Source organism: Triticum dicoccoides, chromosome 5B (genome assembly GCF_002162155.2).
Source record: "Triticum dicoccoides isolate Atlit2015 ecotype Zavitan chromosome 5B, WEW_v2.0, whole genome shotgun sequence".
Classification (NCBI taxonomy): domain Eukaryota; kingdom Viridiplantae; phylum Streptophyta; class Magnoliopsida; order Poales; family Poaceae; genus Triticum; species Triticum dicoccoides.
In genome coordinates this window covers 697,205,108-697,219,483 of record NC_041389.1, presented here as the reverse complement: position 1 = coordinate 697,219,483, position 14,376 = coordinate 697,205,108, and the positions used below count along the sequence as shown (strand labels likewise).

At 42.4% G+C, this 14,376-nt stretch overlaps 1 pseudogene; it reads left to right on the top strand.

Moving 5' to 3' along the window:
• The window catches only part of LOC119312731, a 39,569-nt pseudogene that overhangs the window by 670 nt on the left and 24,523 nt on the right, over window positions 1–14,376 (top strand).

The window sequence follows — 14,376 nt, the reverse complement described above, 5'->3', positions numbered from 1 at the left end:
AGAGGCGATTAACCGTAGGCGTGCAAGTATATAAGAATTTTTCTGTTTTTCTGGGTTACTGTACTACTAAAAACGACTGCCAATCCGATTGCTTAAATCTTCGGGAAAAAGGTTGGTGCTGCTAGTTTTTGCTTGATATATGATGGTTTGCTGCTGATGCTCGTGGGTCTCTGCATTGGTTGTAAAAAGTTGATCTGCTCGTTCGTTATACTACCTTGTAGTCGATCTGGGGGCTGGCTTAGTGCGGCCTCGGCCTGAACTTCTAGCCTTAGCTGTAGCTCTTATTTTCGGTCTACCAGGATGCTTCATCTATGTTTTGTTCCGTCATCGTAATGATAGTGGAATCCGGCCATGAGGTCGTTGGAAAAAAACTGTTTTATTTTTCATGTTTACTTGGTCGCAGCTGATAATCTTATCATAGTCCTGTTTTGGAGAGCGAAAACAATCGCATGTAGCACCAATATCGTCTATGTCATGTAATGCTTACGGTGGCTAGTCCTGTTCTCAAAGCAGAAAAGAAAAAGGGAGGGTCAACATCGAAATTAGTGCTTTCAATTTTCTGCATAATGGGAGAGTGATCTTAATTTGTTTGTTAGGTACAATAATCGATCTATATTACTTCATTAGTTAGCTTCGGAGTGAGTGGGGATTTGGGCCTAGTATCTAGGTCATACATACATAACGAGTTTGCTCTTGTTTCCAGGTTAAATTACATACTGACTGCAAATGGAATACAAAGTTTGTACACGAAGTGACCTCGAGAAGATGTTAGTTGATGAAACAGCGGAGCCCAGGGACCTGCCATTATCACTCCTGAAGGACATCACTAACGATTTCTCCGATGACCTGAAGATTGGAAGCGGTCGATTTTCTGTGGTTTATAAGGTAGTATACATGCACGAGTGTCCTAATCCTAATCACACTTGTTTTGACTTTTGAGAACTCAAACCCATGCTAACACTTGTGAGTGATAGGGAATACTTGGCGACAAGTCGGTTGCAGTGAAGAAGTTGTCCAACGCTTATATGCATGAAAGGGAGTTTCACCAAGAGGTTGAATGCCTGATGCGGGTAAAACACAAGAATATAGTAAGATTTCTGGGATATTGTGCTGATACACAAGGAACTATGGCAAGTTACAACGGAAAACTTGTCATGGAAGAAGTTCATCAAAGTTTGCTTTGCTTCGAGTATATACCTAATGGGAGTCTTGATAAATATATCACCGGTACGACCATGCGGCCTCTAAATTTTGTTACTATTATTCCATATACTAAAAATTGTGTAATGTGTCCCAATTTATAAGCCCGGTTTCTCCTATACCCTTTACAGATGCATATCGTGAGTGGCGAACATGCTACAAAATAATTAAAGGGATTTCTGAGGGCCTGCAGTTCCTTCATGAGAATCATATCATTCGCTTGGATCTGAAACCTGCCAATATACTGCTCGACGATAGCATGGTACCGAAAATCACTGATTTTCGCCTGTCTAGATGCTTTCACGAAAATCAAAGACAGGATATTACCAAAACTACATTAGGAACAATGTAAGCTAGCTAACTCCTCTTGAAAGCTAAGTTGTTTTTTCTATGAATTGCACTCTCTTTGTCCATTAATCCGTCAGGTCTTTTCTATTTTCATACAGGGGATATTTGGCACCAGAACTTTTGGAAGGGGATGCAATCACATGTAGTGCTGACTTGTATAGTCTTGGTGCCATTATCACAGAAATACTGACCGGGCAGAAGGGGTATCAAGCTACTGAGGAAGTAAGAACAATATATGCCATTTTGACAATGCTAAAAACTCAATTTCCTTTTTGGCTAAGAAGGATGGTCTTAAATAGATCACTCTTTTACTTTGCATATTGTTATTAGATTTAGTTTGAGATGTAGCAGAATATCATTTGTGGATGCACATCTAGTAGTGGAAAGTACAATTTTGGCTGCAAAAGAATCAACACAACAGATTTCCCTTTAGAGGAATTTTCTTCTCAGTTTGATGCTTGATGTATGAAAGTGCAATTTCCATTGTGATAGATCTGACTCGAATTTATTAGGACACGCTCTACTTTTTAGAGAGTTTTTGTTCTCAGTTTGATGCTTGAATGTGTGGTTGCTATGTACTATACATATGATTCCTATATAGAAAGATGTTGTTGATCCATTTCAAGCACATCTAGTAGTGGAAAGCACAGTTTTGACCGCAAAAGAATCAACACAGCAGATTTCCCTTTAGAGAAATTTTCTTCTCAGTTTGATGCTTCATTTATGAAAGTGCAATTTACATTGTGATAGATCTGACTCGAATTTATTGGGACATGGTCTACTTTTTAGAGTGTTTTTGTTCTCAGTTTGATGCTTGAATGTGTGGTTGCTATATACTATACATATGATTCCTATATAGAAAGATGTTGTTGATCCATTTCAAGCACATCTAGTAGTGGAAAGCACAGTTTTGTCCGCAAAAGAATCAACACAACAGATTTCCCTTTAGAGAAATTTTCTTCTCAGTTTCATGCTTCATTTATGAAAGTGCAATTTACATTGTGATAAATCTGACTCGAATTTACTGGGACACGGTCTACTTTTTGGAGAGTTTTTGTTCTCAGTTTGATGCTTGAATGCGTTTTAGGTACTTGAAAGTTGGAGTGATAGGATGGAGAGATCACAACGAGACACACTATTGGAACAAATACGAGTATGCTATGAGATAGCTTTAGAGTGCAGAGACTTCAGTCCAAAGAAGAGACCAGCTAGTGGACGTGATATAGTTGACAGGGTTCGTGAAATGGAGGGCATCCAGGTATGTTCAAATTTTGAGAGATAATAAATTTCTACTTTGCTATAGAACCGCTTGAGCTGGTAGAATATGGGCTTTGGTGCTCGAGGAACAGGGCCATTAGACCCATCTTTTATTTATTTATTTGCGAATGGGCCCATCTTTTATGTTTGACCATCCATATAGAAAATACGCCTGTAGCAAAAAAGTGTAACAAAAATTAATAATACTAGATCCGTTACGAGATATATTTTTCGTACAACTTTGACTATGTTTCTTTCTAAGTATTTTCTGTACCAATGTATGTGTCACTCTTGTTCGTTCTAGTCTTCTGTCACTGAGTAACTCTTTAAATTTATTGTGTATTAATTTGTATTGCTCAGACGTTTGAGAATTTCTATATTATTAGTTGGTCAAACATTTTTTTCCGGAATAAGCTTAGTATGTTTTAGGCCGTGTAGTTTTTCTTATTGTTTCATCTGTTCTTTTGTTCGTGTGCAATTTTCTCTAGTTTTTTCTGTTATGTTTTATGAAAATCCATAATGATTGCGCCCTAGAATTTAATCATGGCCTATAGAGCAATGTCACTTAGTACTTAACTCTCTCTGAAGTCTTTCTTCACAAAAAAAGAAAACTCTCTCTGAATTTCTTTCTCTCCCATGTTGTATTCCTTCCTCCCTAAATCGTAATGCACCCACGTGGCCACACCTCACATCTTCCCATTTAGAATAAGATCTAATCTTTTCCAAATAGTCTCAATCCCTAATCCATATCATACAACTGGATTCCTTATTTGAGTTGTGTCTATCAGTTTGATGTATGCGTTTTTTTTTTCTTTGCCACTGGCTGGATTGATTGAAGGGCGCCTACATGGGCATTGTTTAGAACCCTTCTTGGGTGCGTATTTCTTGTTTCCTCGATTCCTTTGAGTGCCAGATGTATGTGTAGTTAGTCTGTTCGTTGAGCTTCTGTTAGCATTGTTTATAATGAGTCATGCTGGCATCAATGGCCTTTTTGATTGATTTGTGTGTTCACGGATGTCTCGCTAGCTTCCCTGGTATACAAAATCTGGGTATCATAGAAGGATTCAGGTTTTTTAGTTGTGTTATTTTAAATCGATGTTAAGCTGAATATGCAGTTATGCACTATATTTGTATGTTTATTCTGTCCTTAATTTTAAAAAGATATGTAGGTATGTATATCCGATTTGGTATGTACGTCAGAGTTGAACCAACTATAGGATTTTCTTGAACGGACGTATCTAACATAGACTCCAGCTATAAAGATTTCTGACCTGTCGCTCAATCCTTGCCAGAAATTAAAGATCCGGCGAAGAAAATAATTTTGATGATGTGTATTAATGCAGTGTCTTGAAAAGAACCGCGTATAGTGTGTTTTTAGTATATAATAGAATAGATGATACTATAATAGAATAGAAGAGATGGAAGCATAATATATCAAAAACAGAATAGAAAAACGATGGAGATCCTTCTACTGCAGGGGTCTTCTCTCAAGATTCAGGAATGATGACACAGGGCTCCGGAGATCTTCTTGTGTTATGGTTGTCTTAGGGTACTCTAGGTGTTCATGGTCCTTTATGTTTGCGTTTCAGTGTGCTTGTAAGGGTCACCTACTTTGTACTGTTTCGTGATTTGAATGAAGATTTTCTCAAAAAAAAAACAGAATAGATTTTTTCCAATAAAAAAAAGATGAAAGCATAATACACTTTCTCTATGATTTGATTTCTCTCCAGGCGGAGATGGGTTCTTCGCTGGCGGTCATGAGCGCCATGGATGATGCTCTGGTGAATTCTTCGCTGGCCGACATAGGCGCCATGAATGCCCCAGTGAGTTCTTCCCTTGGTGTCATGGGCCCCCTTCTCAGGAAGCTAGATTCGCTGCTGCTTCTCGGTTGCCGGCTGCGAGGGCCACTCAAGGACAGAGTCGTGCTCCTCAGGGAAGATCTGGAAGAAATCAGTGTCGCCCTTGTGGAGCAGTCAATGGTAGATTCCCCCAATGAAATGGCAAAATACTGGATGAATGAGGTGCGTGAACTTTGCTATGACATCGAGGATTTCATTGACGACATGATGTTGACGCACGCCGATGCCAAGATGAGGTCGGTGCAGAGCTTCAAGGTTGGCCGTGTCAAGATCCCTTGGCTTCCCAAGAAGGTGAGGCCGTGCACGAGGGCCGCCAAATTCGCAGAACTCAGGGCCCCGGTGCGGGAGGCGATTGAGCGACATGGAAGGTATCTTGATGGTTTCACCTCGAGTTCTAGATCTCTGTTCACTGTGTACGGCCATATTCCATTGATGTACGCAGAGGCTGCAAACTACCTTGTTGGTGTCAATGACGCTAACACAAAGCTTGTCAAGTGGCTCACCAATGAAAAGGAGCAGCAGCTGAAAATGGTGGCCATAACTGGACATTCAGGGGTTGGTAAGACCGCACTTGCAAAACAGCTGTACCGTGAAGTTGAGGAGCAATTTGACTGCCGGGCTTTCGTGCGAGCATCCCGGAAGCCTGACATGAGAAGGCTGCTTGGGGGCATCCTCTCTCAAGTTCAGCAGCATCGATGCCCCACTAATTCATACACAGTGCAAAACCTCATTGACAAACTCACCGAACATCTCCAGAATAAGAGGTCTGCATTTTACTTTATTGCTTATATAATTCATTTGTAATTACCGTAGTGCTTCTATAATTATTGTTTCAATAGACACGATATAATTATAACTATGGATAGCCTCTTTTGCAGATATGTTATTGTAATTGATGATTTGTGGGAAACAACATCATGGGATATTGTTGCCAGTGCTTTCCCAGAAGGTAATAACTGCAGTAGAATAATAACAACCACAGAAATTGAGGGAGTAGCTTTGGAATGCTGTGATTATCAATCTGATAATATTCTGAAGATGAAACCTCTTGGCGGGGAAGACTCTGGGAAACTGTTACTCAACCTGGTTTTTGGTCCTGAACGTCTGTGCCCTGAACAATTAAAGGGGGCTTCGGACATAATCATAGCAAAATGTGCTGGTTTGCCACTAGCAACCATTTGTGTATCCGGTCTTTTAGCAACCCAACCAGACAACCCTAAGCTATGGCTGCATGTGCAGGAATTTTTGTGTTCTAATTTGAGTACAAATTCTACTTTGGAAGAGACACTGCATGAAACACTAAAGCTTAGTTACAATAGTCTTCCTCACTATTTGAAGACATGTTTGATGTACCTTTGTTTGTATCCGGAAGGCTGCACAATATGGAAGTTTGATTTGATTAAGCAGTGGATAGCAGAAGATTTCATCTGTGCGATAGAAGGAACAGACACAGCGGAAGTTGCAGATAGCTATTTTGAAGAGCTTGTCAACAGGGGAATGATCCAACCTGTGGATATCAACTACAGTGGTGAGGTATTGTCCTGTACACTGCACCACGTTGTGCTTGATCTTATTACACTTGAGTCCACCGAAGAGAGATTTATCACTGCATTAGATTACTCACAGACCATCAGAGGACATTATAGCAAGGTTCGTCGGCTATCGCTCCACTTCAGCAATCCCAGATATGCAAAGAAACCAACTGGTCTAACACTGTCAAAAGTTCGATCAATTGGCTTTTTTGGAATCCTCAAGTGTGCGCCTACAATTGTGGGATTTAAGCATCTCCGAGTTCTAATCCTGGAGTTTTGGGGTGATCAATGGGGGATCATGAGTTTTGACCTCACAAGAATTTGTAGATTTTTTCAGCTGAGATATTTGAAGATTTCATGTGATGCCAGTGTAGAGGTAGAACTACCAACCCAAATGCGAATGCTGCGGTACTTGGAAACACTAATAATTGATGCAGCAGTGTCTGCAGTTCCATCAGATATTATTCATCTCCCAGGCTTGTTGCATCTCTCTCTTGGAGATAAGACAGATCTACCTGATGAGGTTGGTCGCATCAGATCTTTGCGTGTGCTACATTGTTTTAACCTTAGCAGTAACTCTGAAGACAATGTACTGAGCCTTGGTGATCTGTTGAACCTGCAAGATCTTAACCTCACTTACTGTACAGAAGAGTCAGATGACCATCTGAAGAGAAACCTGGCAGCTCTAGCCTCTTCTCTTGGGAAACTTGTGAATCTCAAATCTATCACTCTGGCTCCTGGTGCCTCAGGAACAGCAATCTACCATGATGTGTGGAGCAGCGTGTCCTCTCTTCCTTTCTTTCTTCAGAGACTTGAGTTGTTGCCCCCCATTTGCATCTTCTCCAGGCTTCCGCAGTGCCTTGGGCAACTCCGCAAACTCTGTATTCTGACAGTTGTTGTTAGTGAGCTGCTGATGGAAGATATGGATATACTGACAGGATTGCCCGCCCTCACTGTTTTCTCACTCTATGTCCGGCAACCAACGTTAGAAAGTATCATCTTCAAAAAAAGGGCATTCCTAGGGCTCAAGTGTTTCAAATACACATGTGGTGTACTGTCCCTCACCTTTCAGGAAGAAGCATTTCCCAATCTTCAGAGGCTCGAGCTAAGTTTCAATGCTCACAGAGGAGAACAGTATTATGATTTTCTTTCGGGCATTGGTTACCTGTTAAATCTCAAGGAAATTGCTGGAACGATTGGGGCAGCCAAAGATGCTGAGGAATCTGACAGGAGGGTTGCAGAGTCTGCTTTCACAGACGCCATTCGCAAGCATCCAAGGTTTCCTAGTTACAACCACGTAAAAAGAGTAGACTGGGTTCATGAAGAATACCAGCTTAGAACCCAAGCGAAAGACTCATCAAGAGAAAAATATGAAACACTGGAAAAACAGCATGGAAGAAAAGAGGGAGACTCGTTACATGAACAGACTAGAATTTTACTGAAAGAAACCGGGGAAGAAACAAAGCAATGCACCAATAGCTGGTACGTAAACTACTCTTTTCACCTAGTCGGCTATTCACTCATTTGCAAGAACTATTGTACCATTTTATTTCAGAATAAACAAGGATGGGCTTCTTCATAGCCATTTTGGCACACATTAAAATGTATCACAATTAATTTGGCCGACGTAGCGGCGCACATGGCATATTATTTTTACTTTCCTTTTCTCTTGTACTGTTTTAATTGAAACTTACTTCTTGCTGTCAGGAGTTCTTACTTTCCCGCCACTGAATCAATTATCTTCGATCAAATGAAGTCAGGTATTCCTATACATTTCCCGTTCCGGTCTGAAAGCTATTTTCTCCTAGAAAAGCATATTCATTTGTAAAAGAAGTTTAATAATCATAGCAATTAGCAAATATATATAAAAAGACTGGACTATGTGGTGGCCTGCCCCATGGTGTCTTACACTGCGGTGCCCAACTAGCAGATGCATGGAGCGAATTGAATGAAAGAGGTTCATGTGGTACGTAAGCATGGCATCATCAGGATTCTCTCGATTCTTAAAACTAACCTTTATCTCTTGAACGGATAATCTGATTGACGATCCATTTTTACCTTTGGCTTCATACGTTGCGATGAGATTTCTGAAACCAGATCCATGTTGACAACTACCTTTTGTCAGTAATTGCCAGATTAATATTACTTACTTGCTACATTAGTCACTTAGGTTATTAGATTATTATAACCTTGGTTACCAGAATGTCATTCTACACCCATGTAAAAGTTGCGTTATAGTACTTTTATGATATGCTATCATCTTTATGTACTTGTTTCTAGCACTTGGGAAATCACTTTTTAGCTCTACATATCATCGGAATGCTTAAACATGTAAATAATTATCTGGTAACCATACACTATTTATTGTGACAATTGTTTGTTGCTAATATGTCAACCATGTACCCGTCAAGGAAAAAAAGTCAACCACGTACTTAATCCGGCAATTGATGGCGACGAAGGTTCATGCATGCATACAATTGCTCTCCCTAAAGGGGGGAGTTCCTGTTGGGAGGCACAAAGCTACAAGATAAAAACTACAGGTTAAAAAAAAACCTACAAGACAGTGTGGGGTACAGACCCCACTTAGAATTTTCCTTAAAAATAAGAACCATAATTATTGAAGACTGGACATTTAAGCCATATACTAGATATGGGGAATTTTGAGGCGAGTTAGTTTTCAAATCCGGCTCTGATATTTTGATTACTAAAGTTTTCAATGTAGTCAAATGATCAAATTTTCACTTGGGCTGGATTCAGATCCAACCAAGGTTTGAGGAATTTTATTAAAAACATGAATATTATTTGAATTCACAAAAAAGGCAAATATATTGAACCTACTCAAATGACTGAAATTTTGTCAATAGCACATTGAAATGAGAATCACATCGGTAAATGCAATAAATAAATTAACATTGCCCTCGATTGCTTGAATCTTGTTTTGATGGCAATCACACCATCATAAAAGAAGTCATAGAAGTGAAGCTACCAATAGTGGTAGTCGCCCTTATAAATCTTCATCTTTAGAGACTTCGGGTATCTCAATGTGGACAAGGGCCAAACATACAACGCATAAAGTAAAAGTACTGACGAAGACAAAATGTATAGGGTGTTTATCCACTCTTTACTAATTTGATTCTCATCATGGAGTTGTGTGTACAATGGGCATAGCCCTACCCCAACATTCATATTAGATTTGCATGGTGTTTGAATAAGAGTCGCTTTTTAGTGGAAAAGAGTTAGATTTGTCCCTTAAGATGTGCAGATCTAGACTCCCCAAGGGAGAGGGGAGGGGGCACCTGAAAGTGCTAGTATCGACTAGAGGGGGGGTGAATAGGTGATTTTTATGAAAGTCTTCAAAACTTGGAAGTTTCGAAGACAAACAACAGAAACAACCTAGTTGATATGCAGTGAAAGATAAACTAGCCTAAACAAGTCATAGTCAAGTATGTAATGATATGAAAGTACAGGACTAATGGCAGTTAGGTAGTAAGGATCAGTATGGAAGATGGTATGAAGCCAATCAACAATAGTAGTTAAGCAATGAAGTCAAACAGATAAACAGATAGGCAATGACTTCACGAAGACAAACTAAAGTAAGGTTGGGAAGGGATAGAACCAGTTGCTTGTTGAAGACACAGGATTTGTTGGACCAGTTCCAGTTGCTGTGACAACTGTACGTCTGGTTAGGGAGGCTGAGATTTAACTCAGAAGACCGCGTCTTCACCTTATTCCCCTTGAGCTAAGGACACCCAGTCCTCGCCCAATCACTCTGGTAAGTCTCAAGGGAGACTTCCAAACCTTCACAGACTTCGTTCACCGGCAATCCACAATGACTCTTGGATGCTCAGAACGCGACGCCTAACCGGATGGAGGATTCACAGTCCTCAAGTGTAATAAGTCTTCAGGTCACACAGACAGAAAGACTTCAGTGATGCCTAACACTCTTTGGCTCTGGGTGTTTGGGCTTTATCCTCGCAAGGATTTCTCTCTCTCAAATGCTTCGAGGTGGGTTGCTCTCAAACGACAAAAGCCGTGCACTAACTCTGAGCAGCCACCAATATATGGTGTAGGGGGTGGGCTATTTATAGCCACTAGGCAGCCCGACCTGATTTGTCCAAAATCACCCTGGGTCACTAAGGAACTGACACGTGTTCCAACGGTCAGATTTCAAACACACACGGCAACTTTACTTGGGCTACAAGCAAAGCTGACTCATCCAGCTCTGGATAAGATTTGCTCTCATTGTCTTCGCTCGAAGACATAGGATTTGGGTTGAGCATCACTTCAGTCACTCTGACTTAGTTCACTTGAACCCCACTTAACAGTACGGTGGTTCCTATGACTCAACAAAGAAGGAAAGGAAACGACGAAACCACACAGTCTTCGCGCTCCATTGTCTTCACGTAATGTCTTCTCATGTCATAGTCTTCAGTATGAATATCTTCTCATACCACCATTGTCTTCAATGTCTTCATACATTTTAGGGTCATCTCCAGTAGGTAAACCGAATCAATGAGGGACACTACCTGTGTTATCCTGCAATTCTCACAAACGCATTAGTCCCTCAACCAACTTTGTCGTCAATACTCCAAAACCAACTAAGGGTGGCACTAGATGCACTTACAATCTCCCCCTTTTTGGTGATTGATGACAAACTGGTTGAAGTTTTCAACGGGGATAAAGTATGTGAAATTGTAAGGATAGGGAATTGTCTTCATAAGTTGCAAGGGCTCCCCCTGAAGATGTGCATATAAGTAATTTGCTTTTGGAATGCAAATGCACATGGCAGGTTGTACTTGTGGAGATCCACTTCAACTTATGAAGATAATTCATCATGCATGAAATGATATAACAAGTAGAATGACATGCATAATGAAAAATGGACGTCTGCAGAATGATCTAAGTGCGGAAGTTATCATCGCACATGCGGAATTTATCATCGCATCATAGTAAGGCAAATAAGTAGCAGAAGTAGCAGACGACCATCGTGTTTTAGGTGTTACAACTCAAAAAACCAAATGTTTCAAAACGCAAGAGTTGTAAGCACGCAGCAAAATATAGTGCAACCGCCCATATGAACCCGCTTGAAGACTATCAACTCATACGCTTCTCCCCCTTTTGTCAGTAATGACCAAAAAGGTTTGAAGACATAGAGCATCTACTCGTCATGAGTAGGTGAAGCAGCTGGGTCGTTGTCGTTGGTTGGCGGTGCAGATGTACTTGGTGCAGTGTCGATGCGTGCAGTTGTAGTTGGAGGTGGTGAAGTAGCGTCATCTTCATCATCGATCACTCTGGCATTAACTGTTGCCACGAAAGAGGAATATTCAGAGTCTTCAAGAGATGGAGTTCGACGCAGGGTAGCAGTCCGTGGAGGAGTGGAGTCAAACTGGAATCTTTCATTGAAGCCATCATCTTGAAGATCAGCTTCAGCACTGAGCAGGGTCAAACTCTTCCATGATCTTCGGCAAGTTTCATGAGCAACAAAGGCATTCTTGGTGGCAAGGTTGCGAATGCGATTGACATCCACCAAGAGGCTTTGCATTTGGCGCTTGAGCCAGAAATGATGCTTATCTTGCTTCTGATGAAGAGCCACAAGAAGCTCTCGGTCATTGAGAACACGAGAACGCTTCCGAGGCCTTTGCGCAATGGTGCTTTCAGTGGCTTCAGTGGGCGCTCTGTGTGGCAGACGAGTGTTACCAGCCAGTGGATAGAATCTTGTTGCTGCTTGAACACCTTCAATAGGCTGAGTGAAGCTTTGGTGCTCAATGTTCTGAAGACAAAGTGGCGTCTTGGCAGGGTCAGAGTATACAGCATCAACTAACATATCAACATCTGGCAGAAATATTATGTGATTGCGAGCAGACGGCTGATAATTGACAGATGAGTGTCGCTTGATGAGGCGCATGACCCATAGAGCATAAAACTTCAGACCAAATAGGTCAGAGCCGGAAGCAGCAAGTTGCCTGATGAAGAATTCCTGAGTGTTGAAGCTGATGCCATTTAGAATGTAGAAGACCAAAGTCTTCATAGCTCCTTCAAGCTTGGCCGCTGATGAGTGTCCCTTGACTGGCCATAGAGTACGCCTGATGATATGATATATGGTGCGAGGCAGATACTCAAGGTCTTCAACAAAAAAATGTGTGGGATACTCAGCGTCAGATGGCAAAGGCTTCATCATGCTCAGCATCTGGCTCATGTTTGGTTCTGGCTTGTGAAAGATGCTCTCCACAGCATTCCGGTGTAGCTGACAGTTAGGCTCATACAGTTCTCCAGGAGTGGCTAGCCCAGTAAGCTCGATGATATCCATAGCTTTGGCTTCATGGTGAACGTTTCCAGTCATCCACTCGAGAACCCAAGCCTTGATGTCTCTGTAGTAACCGCGAATGTGCAAAGTGGCATAGAATTGAAGCAAAAGCTCTTCATTCCAATGTTCTTTGTCTGTCACAAAGTGGAGCAGACTAGCATCACGAAAGCAGTCAAGACGCATATGAGTAATAGGTTCAGTGTCAAGAAGCATATGAGGGAAAATGCGCCCTTGATCATATAGCACGCATGAGTAATAGCTTCTTTGCTGATAGCTCCAGAACCTATCTGATGATATTCTTGGCTTGGAGTAGGGGTTCTTGGCGCTGTCAAAGAAGGTATTGTGGCTCTTGAAGCCATTTGCATTGAAGGACCCGGGGGAGTTGGCAGTACCTGGAAACCGTGGCAACCTGGGCTTTGGCTTCTGGACCTGAGGCCGATGCTCAACATGATATTCAAATTGGGGTCCTGAAGCAGAAGGCGGAGGCACCAGAATGGGCCATCGGACAGTGACAAGCTGACCGTGATCGTATGCTTGCTCAATAGTGTGAGGCCTTGGTGGCGGAACAGGAGCAGGGGCAACATCAGAGGCATCAGGCTGCACGACAGGTGCTTCGGGAGCAATTGTCATATTTGCTTCAGGTGCAACCTCCTCATTGGCATCAGGTGCAACATTCTCATGAGCTTCAGGTGCAACATCCTCATTATCTTTAGGAGCAGCATCCTCATGGGTTTCAGGTTCAGGGGCCACATTTGCTTCAGGCACAGTGGCCTCATTGGTTTCAGGTTTTGTGCCCACACTTGCTTCAGGCACAGGAGTTGGTGCAGGCTCCACATTAGCGTCAGCCATGACCTCGTCATTGGCTTCATTGGCGTTGGTGGTGGCAGCCTCAACATTTTCAACTTCCTCTTGATGAGCAGGAGGGTCGGGCACAGGCACGTTCAGATCATGAACTGCTTCTTCTTCAATCGCTGGGGGAGTTGGTGCACATACTTCTTCTTCATTTTCTTCGGCTGATGCAGCCGGAATGTCTTCAGCAGCATGTGCTTCGGACTCGGAGACGTTCACTGTTGGAGCTGGTTCAGAGAACACTTGGCGTGCAACAGGTGAACGTTGCACTTCTCCTTCGGGAACGCTCGACAGAGGGACTTCAGGCCTTTGTCCTCTGCGAAGCTTGCGAAGTGCTGGCTTCAAGTTAGGAGATGGAGTTGGCCGGGCCTGAAAGTCTTCATCCTCTTCTTGCACTGGGGGTGTAGCTTGTTGTTGTTGTTGGGGAGTACTGGGGGAGTCTTGTTGTTGTTGTGGGTGATCAGCCCACGAAGCATCCTGAGCAATTGGCGTCAATGGACGACCAATGCTGATGAGTTCGCTGTTCGTTCGAACAGGCGATGATACCACTTGATGTTCAATCTGAGGAAGAACTTCATCATCATTTACATTGTCATCTTGATCAATGTCTTCAGCAGCGGTGTGTTCAGCTGCTGGAATATCTTCAGCTTCAGGAGCCTCTGTGGTAGCAGGCTCATGAACAACCATTCTTCGTTCTTGATGAACAGACACAAGGCGAACCACGGAAATGGGTTCAACGACTAAGGGCTCTGTGGAAGCAGCCCTAGTCTTTTTGGTCTTGCGCTTCTTCTTGGAGGGAGCGGCATCAGAAGCTTCAGCATGCTTTCTCTTTCTAGCTTCAGCCTCGGCAGCCCTCGTCTTCTTCTGTTCAGAAGCTGTTGTGGTGACCTTTGGCTTCGAGCCAGTCATGCTGCTTGGAAAGATAATGCGAGGGGCTTCTTGGCTTGAGGGTGCAGGCTGATCAGCAGGGCGCTTGTTCTTCTTCTTTGCAGCCATCCTGGGATCAATGCCAGGACGGCCAAGGGAC